This window comes from Microtus oregoni, unplaced genomic scaffold (genome assembly GCF_018167655.1).
Source record: "Microtus oregoni isolate MIOR12 unplaced genomic scaffold, Mior012 000045F_ref0000178, whole genome shotgun sequence".
Lineage (NCBI taxonomy): Eukaryota > Metazoa > Chordata > Mammalia > Rodentia > Cricetidae > Microtus > Microtus oregoni.
This window is the reverse complement of record NW_024543219.1, coordinates 8,499,046-8,511,301: the sequence shown is the minus strand read 5'-3', so window position 1 is coordinate 8,511,301 and position 12,256 is coordinate 8,499,046. Positions and strand designations below refer to the sequence as shown.

General features: G+C 39.4%; 1 protein-coding gene across 1 annotated transcript in view; it reads right to left on the bottom strand.

The window, feature by feature from the left end:
- Positions 1-8,564: 8,564 nt before the first annotated feature.
- Positions 8,565-12,256, bottom strand: part of LOC121435060 (ankyrin repeat domain-containing protein 26-like) — a 28,803-nt gene continuing 25,111 nt past the window's right edge. Inside the window, exons 12-15 of the mRNA XM_041634127.1 lie at positions 12,008-12,041; positions 10,188-10,245; positions 9,350-9,382; positions 8,565-8,688 (exon numbers count right to left, since the gene is read on the bottom strand). The gene's annotated coding sequence lies outside the window, so the exon portion shown is untranslated. The remainder of the gene's footprint in view (positions 8,689-9,349; positions 9,383-10,187; positions 10,246-12,007; positions 12,042-12,256) is intronic.

Sequence of the window (12,256 nt, the reverse complement as noted above, 5' to 3'; positions counted from 1 at the left end):
CTCTATGGAAACCATGAAAGCCAGAAGGTCCTGGATAGATGTACTGCAAAAACTAAGAGACCATGGATGCAAGCCCAGACTACTATATCCAGCCAAGCTTTCGTTCACTATAAATGGAGAAAACAAAATTTTCCAGGATAAAAACAAATTCAAACAATACGTAGCCACAAATCCAGCCTTACAGAAAATTATAGAAGGAAAATCACTAACCAAGGAGTCCAACAATGCCCACAATAACTCAGTCATCTAGAGACCTTTCACCAGCGCAACTCAAAGAAGGGAAACACACAAACCCTACTACTAAAAAAGTGACCGGAGTTAACAACCACTGGTCATTAATATCACTTAATGTCAATGGACTCAACTCACCTATAAAAAGGCAGAAGCTAAGGGATTGGATACGAAAACAGGATCCAACGTTCTGCTGTCTACAAGAAACACACCTCAACCACAAAGACAGGCACCTACTCAGAGTAAAGGGCTGGGAAAAGGCTTATCAAGCAAATGGTCCTAAGAAACAAGCAGGTGTGGCCATACTAATTTCTAACAAAGTTGACTTCAAACTTAAATCAATCAGAAGAGATGGAGAGGGACATTTTATACTCATAACAGGAACAATTCATCAGGATGAAGTCTCAATCCTGAATATCTATGCCCCGAATATAAAAGCGCCCACGTATGTAAAAGAAACATTACTAAAACTCAAGGCAGCCATCAAACCACACACACTAATAGTAGGAGACTTCAACACTCCTCTCTCACCAATGGACAGGTCAATCAAACAGAAACCTAACAGAGAAATTAGAGAATTAATGGAGGTAATGAAGCAAATGGACTTAACAGACATCTATAGATTATTCCACCCGAAGAGGAAAGAATATACCTTCTTCTCTGCAGCTCATGGAACCTTCTCGAAAATTGACCACATACTCGGTAACAAAGCTAACTTACACAGTTACAAAAAAATATTAGTAACCACCTGTGTCTTATCAGATCACCATGGATTAAAGTTAGAATTCAACAACAATGCTACCCCCAGAAAGCCTACAAACTCATGGAAACTGAACAGTCAGCTTCTGAACCATACCTGGATTAAGGAAGAAATAAAGAAAGAAATTAAAGTCTTCCTTGAATTCAATGAAAATAAAGAAACAACATACTCGAACTTATGGGACACTATGAAAGCAGTGCTAAGAGGAAAGTTCATAGCACTAAGTGCCCACTTAAAGAAAACAGAGAAAGCACATATTGAAGACTTAACAGCCCACCTGAAAGCTCTAGAAAAAAAAAGAAGCAGACTCACCTAGGAGGAGTAGAAGATTGGAAATAATCAAACTGAGGGCTGAAATCAACAAAATAGAAACACAGAAAACAATCCAAAGAATCAATGAAACAAAAAGCTGGTTCCTGGAGAAAATCAACAAGATTGATAAACCCCTATCCAAACTAATCAAACGGCAGAGAGAGAATACGCAAATTAATAAGATCAGAAATGAAAAGGGGGACATAACCACAGACACAGAGGAAATTCAGAGAATCATCAGATCATATTACAAAAGCCTGTATAACACAAAACTGGAAAATGTAAAAGAAATGGACACTTTTTTAGATAAATACCATATACCAAAGTTACACCAGGACCAGGTGAACAATCTAAACAGACCTGTTGGTCGCGAAGAATTAGAAGCTGTTATCAAAAACCTCCCTACCAAAAAAAGCCCAGGACCAGATGGTTTCAATGCGGAATTCTACCAGAATTTCCAAGAAGAGCTAATACCCATACTCCTTAATGTATTCCACAATATAGAAACAGAAGGGTCATTACCTAATTCCTTTTATGAAGCTACAGTTACTCTGATACCAAAACCACACAAAGACTCAACCAGGAAAGAGAATTACAGGCCAATCTCACTCATGAACATCGACGCAAAAATCCTCAACAAAATACTGGCAAACCGAATCCAAGAACACATTAGGAAAATTATCCATTATGATCAAGTAGGCTTCATTCCTGAGATGCAGGGCTGGTTCAACATACAAAAATCTATCAATGTAATCCAGCATATAAATAAACTGAAGGAAAATAACCATATGATCATCTCATTAGATGCTGAAAAAGCATTCGACAAAATTCAACATCCATTTATGTTAAAAGTCTTGGAGAGATTAGGGATGCAAGGGTCATACCTAAATATAATAAAAGCTATATACAGCAAGCCGACAGCTAACATCAAATTAAACAGAGAGAAACTCAAAGCCATCCCGCTTAACTCAGGAACACGACAAGGATGTCCACTCTCTCCATACCTCTTCAATATAGTACTTGAAGTTCTAGCAATAGCAATAAGACAACATAATGGGATCAAGGGGATTCGAATTGGAAAGGAAGAAGTTAAACTTTCGTTATTCGCAGATGATATGATAGTGTACTTAAGCGACCCCCAAAACTCCACCAAAGAACTTTTACAGCTGATAAACAGCTTTAGTAATGTGGCAGGATACAAGATCAACTCCAAAAAATCAGTCGCCCTCTTATACACAAAGGATAGGGAAGCAGAGAGGGAAATCAGAGAAGCTTCACCATTCATGATAGCCACAAACAGCATTAAATATCTTGGGGTAAATCTAACCAAGGAAGTGAAAGATCTATTTGACAAGAACTTTAAGGCATGGAAGAAAGAAATTGAAGAGGATACCAAAAAATGGATGGATCTACCTTGCTCTTGGATTGGGAGGATCAACATAGTAAAAATGGCAATTCTACCTAAGGCAATTTATAGATTCAATGCAATCCCCATCAAGATCCCATCAAAATTCTTCACAGATCTGGAGAGGACAATAATCAACTTTATATGGAAAAACAAAAAACCCAGGATAGCCAAAACAATCCTATACAATAAAGGATCTTCTGGAGGCATTACCATCCCTGACTTCAAACTCTATTACAGAGCTACAGTAATGAAAACAGTGTGGTACTGGCATAAAGACAGAGAAGTCGACCAATGGAATCGTATAGAAGACCCGGATTTTAACCCACAAACCTATGAACACCTCATTTTTGATAAAGGAGCTAAAAGTATACAATGGAAGAAAGAAAGCATCTTCAACAAATGGTGCTGGCACAACTGGATGTCAACCTGTAGAAGAATGAAAATAGACCCACATCTTTCACCGTGCACAAAACTCAAGTCCAAATGGATTAAAGACCTCAATATCAGCCCGAACACACTGAAAAGGATAGAAGAGAAAGTGGGAAATACCCTACAACAGATGGGCACAGGAGATCGCTTCCTATGTATAACCCCAGAAGCACAGACATTAAGAGCAACATTGAATAAATGGGACCTACTAAAACTGAGAAGCTTCTGCAAAGCAAAGGACACTGTCACTAAGACACAAAGACAACCTACTGACTGGGAGAAGATCTTCACCAACCCTGCAACAGACAAAGGTCTGATCTCCAAAATATATAGAGAACTCAAGAAACTAGACTTTAAAATGCTAATTAACCCAATTAAAAAATGGGGCACTGATCTGAACAGAGAATTCTCAACAGAAGAAGTTCAAATGGCCAAAAGACACTTAAGGTCATGCTCAACTTCCTTAGCAATCAGGAAAATGCAAATCAAAACAACTTTGAGATATCATCTTACACCTGTGAGAATGGCTAAAGTCAAAAACACCAAGGATAGCCTTTGCTGGAGAGGTTGTGGAGGAAGGGGTACCCTCATCCATTGCTGGTGGGAATGCAATCTTGTGCAACCACTATGGAAGTCAGTGTTTCGGTTTCTTAGGAAATTCGGGATCAACCTACCCCTGGACCCAGCAATACCACTCTTGGGAATATACCCAAGAAATGCCCTATCATATGACAAAAGCATTTGTTCAACTATGTTCATAGCAGTATTATTTGTAATAGCCAGAACCTGGAAACAACCTAGATGCCCTTCAATGGAAGAATGGATGAAGAAAGTATGGACTATCTACACATTAGAGTACTACTCAGCGGTAAAAAACAATGACTTCTCGAATTTTGCATGCAAATGGATGGAAATAGAAAACACTATCCTGAGTGAGGTATCCCAGACCCAAAAAGATGAACATGGGATGTACTCACTCATAATTGGTTCCTAGCCATAAATAAGGGTCACGGAGTCTACAATAGGTGAATCTAAAGAAGCTAAGTAAGAAGGGGAACCCAAGGAAAAACATATAGTTATCCTCTTGGCTAAGGGAAGTAGACAAAATTGCCGGGGAGAAAATTGGGATCTTGGGGTGGGGTGGGTTGGGGGTAAGGGGAGATGGGGAGAGAAAAGTTAGAAGGGAAGGAGGTCGGGCCTTGGGAAAGCAGGAGGATTGGGATAAAGGAAGGTTGGACAAGGGAGCACGGAACCACAATTCTTAGTTAAGGGAACCACTTTAGGGTTGGCAAGAGACCTGATCCTAGAGGGGCTCCCAGGTGCCCAAGCTGAGGTCCCCAGTTAGTTCCTTGGGCAGTTGAGAATAGGGAACCTGAAATGACCCTATCCTTGAGCAATACTGACGAATATCTTGCATATCATCATAGAACCTTCATCTGGTGATGGATGGAGATAGAGACAGAGACCCACACTGGAGCACTGGACTGAGCTCCCAAAGTCCCAATGAGGAGCAGAAGGAGGGAGAACATGAGCAAAGAAGTCGGGACCACGAGGGATGCACCCACCCACTGAGACAGTGGAGCTGATCTATTAAGAGCTCACCAAGACCAGCTGGACTGTGACTGAAAAAGCATGGGATAAAACTGGACTCTCTGAACATGGCGAACTATGAGGGCTGATGAGACGCAAAGGACAATGGCACGGGGGTTTGATCCTACGTAATGTGATGGCTTTGTGGGAGCCCAGCCAGTTTGGATGTTCACCTTCCTAGATATGGACGGAGGTGGGAGGTCCTAGGTCTTACCACAGGGCAGAAAACCCTGACTGCTCTTTGGACTGGAGAGGGAGGGGGAAAGGAGTGGGGGGAGGGGGAGAAGGGTGGGAGGAGGGGGCGTAGGGGAGGAGGAGGGGGAGGGAAATGGGAGGCTGGGAGGAGGTGGAAACTTGTTTTTTTTTTTTCTCCATTTCTCAATAAAAAAAAAGTAAAAAAAAAAAAGAATATGCTAAGATCTCATTTCTATTAGTGATATTGTGGTTTGTATATTGTGGTTTGTATTCTAATCCTTTGCATATCCAAGATGTTGGTCCCTTCACGCCAAGGGGAACACTCCATGGCCGCCACACTCATCACATTACCATTTACTTTCTGTATCAAACTAAAATTTCGACATTAGTCTAAAATTTGCATTTGTATTAATCATGTCAATTTATATGCTAATGATTTTTCACTGAAATCTTGGAAGATGTCTGGCAACTGAATGTCTGTTTATTAAAATCACTTGAGATCTGTCTCCCTGCTAAGACCTCCCTTGACCAATTACTCACTTTGATCATACATAATAGCTAATATTAATTTAGAAACCAAGTTGGATTAAGCTTAAAAGAAAGAACTTTTGAGTTTGGTTCTGACAATATTAAAACTACAGTTACTAATGGTTTTATTAAGTGTCATAATTATGTCAAGTCTGCTCCCGTCTCTCCTAATGCTGAATTTAGATGGTTCAAGGTAACTAGCTAGTTGTTAGCCATTTGTAATGGAAACTGGCAATTGGTTAAGTAGGGTATACAAACAGAGCGAGCTCTTCTGCTTGTTTATACCTTCTGGCGGTTTAAAACACAAAAGAAAATTGTCCATTTCCTTTACATTTTCCACTTTTCTCAAATACATATTTTTGAAATATGACCAGATAATTCTCTGGATTTCCTCAGTGTCTGATGTTATGTCCCCCTTTTCATTTCCGATTTTGTTAATATGGATTTTGTCGCTCTTTCTTTTGATTAGTTTGAATAAGGGTTTGTCTATCTTGCTGATTTTCTCAAAAACCCATTTCTTTGTCACATTGACTCTTTGTTTCACTTACTTTGTTTCTATTTTATTGATTTTAGTCCTCAAATTGATAATTTCCTGGTATCTACTCCTCCTGGGTGAGACTCCCTTTTTTGTTCTAGAGCTTTCAGGTGTGCTGTTAAAATGCTAGTGTGAGATTTCTCCAGGTTCTTTATGTAGGCACTTAGTGCTATGAATTTTCCTGTTAGTACTGCTTTCAAAGTATCCCAAAGAATTGGGTATGTCATGCCTTCATTTTCATTAAATTCTAGGAAGGCTTCCTTTATTTTTCCTTGATCCAGGGATAATTCTGTTGAGAATTGTTCAGTTTCTATGAGTATGTAGAATTTTTGCAATTAGTGTTGTTGAATTCTAACTTTAACCCATCGGTGATCCAATAAGACACAGGGTTATTTCTACTTTTTTTAATCTGTTGAGATTTGCTTTGTGATCAAATATGGGGTCGATTATAGAAAAAAAAACCCTGCAGAAATAGCTGACCCAAGGTTGTGGGAGCTCACTGGCTCCTGACTGACAACTAGGGAACTGGCACAGGACCAAACTAGGCCCTCTGAATATGGGTGACAGTCATATGGTTTGGTCAGTTTTGTTATTCCACTGGCAGTGGGTCCAGTATTTATTTACCCCTAGTGTGTGAACTGGCTTTTTGGAACCCATTCCCTATGGAGGGATACTTTGCTCAGCCTAGATACAGGGAGGATAGACTTAGTCCTGCCTCAAGGGATATGACAGACTTTGTTGACTCCCCGTGGGAGACCTCATCCTCTATGAGGAATGAATGGGGAGTGGGGTAGTGTGGAGTGGGGTGGTGGGGAGTTGGGAGAGCAGGCACAAGGGAGGGAGAGGGAATTGGGATTGGTATGTAAAATAAAAAAATTGTCTTAAAGAATAAAAGAAAAAGTAAAATAAATAAATAAAAAAACAAAGAAGGCTATTACTTTTATAGTTGCTGTGACAAAAATATCTGACAGAGATTATTTAAGCAAGGGAGAAAGGCTCATGACTACAGGGAACTACTGTTTGCCTTCCCTGCTCTAACTGACTGACGTTCCCTGCAACAGTTGAAGTAGGTAAAGCCAACAGGGAAGCTTTGTCTGTGGCAATGGTCTATTGCTTCTCACATGCTGGTAGACAGGGAAGGAGACAACTCAGAACTGATTCCAGAAGTAGTGATAACCATTAAGACCCACCACAGACAACCTTCTGCTAACCAGACCAAATCCCATCCCAAAGGTTAACCAATCTCCTAAATTGTAACAAAGTATTCAAACACATGATATCCCTTCTCTCTCTGTCACTCTTTTTCTCTTGTTTGGTGGTGGTGGTGGTGCGGGTGGTGCTGGTGGTGTGTGTGAGTGCTACAAAATTTCAGTCCAAGTGTAAATCAGAGAGCCAGTGTGATGGCTAAATGGATGAAGGCACTTGCCAGCATGACTGACAACTTGAATTTGATACCTGAGCCTGAAATGAGAAAACTTACTCCTATATACATTATCCTTTGACCTCCACACTTCTGCTTGGTGCACATGTTCCTTGCCTCCCCCCATCCTTCAAATAAAGGGTGTCCTTGAACTGACAGAGAACAGTCAGCCTCTGCTTCATGATTACAGGGATTAAAGGTGTGCACCAACATGCCCAGCCTCCTATTGCTCTTTGTGCTGCCTCTGTGTTCTCTGGATTTCAATGTGTCAAAGTGGCCTAAGTTTGGTAAACATCCTGAGACTGACTACTCATTTCCACTGATGATATACTCTATTTGTGTACCAAACAGATTCATTCTGGGGACTGGAAAGATAGCTCAGTAGTTTATGACACTTGTTCCTCTTGCAGAGACCTGGACTAGATTCGAGCACCCACACATATGCTGACAACCATCTGGAACACCAATTCCAGGAGATCGAATGCTGTCTTGGGTGTCTGTGGGCAGCACACACACAAGGTGAACGGAGAGAATGCATGCAAAATATTTATACACATAAAATAAATCAGTTTAAAACATTGTATGTATGTTATGTGAACTCACGTTGACAGTTATGACTCCAGGAGTCTTTATTTTTTATTCTCTGTATTTCATGAGTCCTCCACAACTGTGATAAAAGTTACTCACTTTCTGATTTTTGTTTCCATAGTCTAATTTGCTATCACTTACACCTTAGAACAGGGATTCTCAACCTGTGAACCCATTTGGGGATCATAGGACCTTTTTACAGAGATCATCTAAGGCCATGTGGAAACACAGATATCAGCATTATGATTCATCACATTAGCAAAATTACAGTTATGAAGGAGCAGCAAAAATCATTTTACTGTTAGGATCACCACATGAGAAATTATGTTGAATGTTCACAGCATAAGGAATATTGAGAACTACTGTCTTAGAAGGGGACAGGCTAGCTGGGTATTCATAGGAATGAGAGTATGATGGCGGTGAAAGATATGTTCAAGGCTTTGTCTTCTCTGACATGATTTGCAACTATACAGACTTAGAAACACAAAGTCAACATTCTCCTCACAGGCAAATATGTTACTTTTTAAATTAATAGGAATTACCATCAAGCATGATTTCTTTTTAGAGAACTCAGGCAGTGCCTCTCCGAGAGTACTTAGGTCTATCATTGATTTTGATTTGCTAAGACCTGCTTGGTCCCGCTTCTTCATTGCAGCGATCTTCTTGGAATACAAAAGTTGTTTCTCTATTATCTGCAATGAAAAGACAGAGGATCAATTTTCCTAGTTTGATTAGGAAATGAACTCTTGATTTGGGGTGCACAATATCAAAACTACTTTATTCCTTACTAGCTAGATTGAGAAAATCATGAATTGAGAAATTTGGCCTTTCCCTGTGATTGAGACTAAACTTAACTCACTATATTTTAAACTTTCTGAATCTTATTTGAGATGATTATTACTTTTAATAGCCCCCCTTTCATCAGTGTTTCTCTTCTATGTTTGGGAGGCAAAATGTATATTATTTTCAACTTATAAATATACTCTCACTTACTAGTGTCCTCCATATCATAGTATCTGTGAAACTGCTTTATAGAAACCCATTTTTTCTGCTGAGTCCCATTCAAAAGTCATTAATATTCAACTTCTGATTCACACAACACTTACTCTAAGGCTCCAGGTTACAAACAGGATTCCTAACCTCCAGCAGCTCACAGTGATGAGGTCACTTTACTATGAACACATAAATGCTAAGTATAACCCTAAGATATGTTAAATAGGTGAACATGATACAAAGAATCAGAGTGTATATTATTGTCAAATACAGAGCAAATATCCAGAAACCAAAGTGTTACTATATGGTAATTGAATCTTCACATCTACAATTGCTGGCTAATTGGGGAAAAATACTTACCGTGTACCTGGAGGAAGAGTTGTCAATATCCTCCTAGTGGAATCAAATAGAAAACAGACTGTAATCTCTTCATAATGAAAACTTGGTTGAACAGATTACAAATAGCTAAATTTCCAAAGTTTCTTGCTAATGTAAACACAGAAGAAAAGAGACAAACAGAGGAGATGCTTTTATCTGTGATCCTGAAATAGGAATATCCAAGGGAAGAGAAAACCTACCTGCAATTATGCTGAGAGAAAAGGCACCTGGGTGATGCCTGGACCACTACAATAACCGGACCCTCTAAAATGTATTCAGATGTATCACCACAGTTGTTTTCAAAATCAGTCTAATGTGTATCTATTTCTGCAAACCATCCTTGATCAAGCACCAGGCATCTTCTAATATATTCATACATATCTATATTTGTATTCATAAAGATGTGGCAAACTCGGCATCTAATATTTGTTATCTTTTATTACAAATGAACATCTCCACTCAATTTCTGGAAATCTCATGAAATTCATTCTATGCAGAAATTGATTTCAATATTTTATCGGATGGCAGAATAATGAATTTATTGACCTCTTGGAAATACTTTTGACCCTTTGCTACTTTCAACTCTCCATTACAGTTCCTTAACCTCCTTAGAATTCCACAATCTTCCACTCCCTGTGTTTCCAGTTCATTCTCCTATTGGGCCACCGCTATCTGCAAGGACTTACTGCTCACTGGAATTTATAGAACGGATGGTTCACTTTTCTCTGACCAAATTTCCATATAAAACTGTGATAGGTAGAGTACTGCTGCATTTTAACAAAATTCATAAGGAAACAAATTTCACAAAGGAAAATTTTACCTTAATAGCAGAGGTGGTGGCCGTGTCCTCTGTTGTAACATGAGGGTTTTCAGAGAGCCTTTAGAATAAAAACATGCAGTGAGGGGTGAGTTTGGTCCTTAGAGCATCTCTCTTGAAAGATTTGTTATCTGTGCACTAAGTGACATTTTTGCATTTATGTAATTCAACGTTGACCCCCATTTTAAAAAGTTTTTACTTTGGCAGTTTCAACTTGTCTCAATCTATGTAACATTCAGTGAAGATTCACTCATAGTTTTATTTAAAAATAAAAATTTTAAAAGCCATTGGTTTGGGAGATGGCTCAGTCAATAAGAATGTTTGCTCCAACACAGATCAACCTGAGTTTGAATCCTCAGCATCCACATAAAAAACTGGGCATGGACACATGTACCCCAGTACTGTGGGTGGAACAGGCTACCAATTGGGCTTGTTGGCTGCCAGACCAGCTCCAGGGTCAGTCAGAGATCTTATGTCAAGTGGATAAGTTAGAGAATGATGCAAGACACCAATATCCTCCTCTTTCCCTCATGTCTGCACAAAAAAATATGCAAAGCATGCAACAGGCACAGACACATGCACACATGCAACACACACATGCAACACACACACACACACACACACACACACACACACACACATCCAATCACGTAAGAGGGGGAAATGGTGAGTTTTGCACACACTTGTTATGATGGTTGCAGTAACTGATTGTTTTGAGCACTTAATGCTCCTATTTCATTTGTTCCCCTAAACCTAATGTACCATGGCCTGTTTTTTGTATAAAAAAAAATTAGGCATTTCATTTCATAGCACTCTCTTCAAAGAGTTGCTCTGGGAAAACATGAAATGGACTCCATGTCTAAGCATTAAGTTGCCATCAGTCTCAGAAGTCATCATATTTTGGTGCCTTGAAGATTTGATAGTGTGTCCACATGCATATGTTGAAACTCTTTATACTTAAGGGTATTTCTGAGTCATTTTATAGGACACTAGGGAGCAACACTGTCCCCTCAGCTTTGATTCATTGGATCTACAGCTAAAAGTTCCTAATTTCAGGGTTTCTGATTAACAAACTCTGGAACAAACACTTTCTTTTTCTAACTTCCACCTACCTAGGGATTCACCACAGAGGTGGAACTCATTAAGAGGGAAATAAACCTGCTGAACAGAAGCATTTCTATAAGGCCATTCTGAGGTGATTTTCTCAGCAAAGTTTGGGAGAGTTTTGCCCACACTCTTCCCAGCAGACACCTTGTCCCCAACATACTAGTAAACAGGATTAACAGCCTGAAAACTAATATTTTTACATATATGTAACTGCATGTTATGTGCAGTGTATTTGTAAGTATGTATGATTGCAGTTAAATATGTGCCAGTGTATAGGTGTGGTGATTGGAGTACAGACTTGGGTGTCGACCCTCACCCTCAGCCTTAGTTATATGGCTGAATCTCATTCATGAATGCAAGCCCCAGGCTAGCAATCCAGGCAAGACATCCAGAAAATGTGAGAGTATGCTCTGTCTCCACCTGCAATCTCACCAAAGCTCACCAGGATTTTAGAAGCGCACAAGACCAACAGGCCTCATGTGGACCCTGGGCATCCATCTCCCATTCTCCCATATGCACAGCCAGCATTTTATCTGCTGAATCACTGCCACAGACATGGAGTCCTAACAGCATTGCACGCTGTATCTGAGGCATAATTCAGCTTTCATTAGCGAATAATCAAGAAGCTAAAATTGTCTTACACAGAGGAAAACTTGGTGCCAGCTTCTGAACTTTATATTCTCTACATATTGTATTTAAAATCCAGACATTCTTACCTGAGTGGGATTTGGTCTTGATTTCTTCCATTATCTACAGAGTAGAAAGGCAAAATATGTTATAAGCAACTGTAGAAAAAAGAGCATTGAATGCCAAGGCCAATGCTTCGTTACTACATATACTTTGAATCTGTGTAGCCTTCAAGGTGAATACTGATTTATGGACAATAAAAACAAGGATAACTCTTAATTTACACTTCTTTGTATGTTTAAAATACAGAGACAATTTTATCAAAGGTCGATACTAAT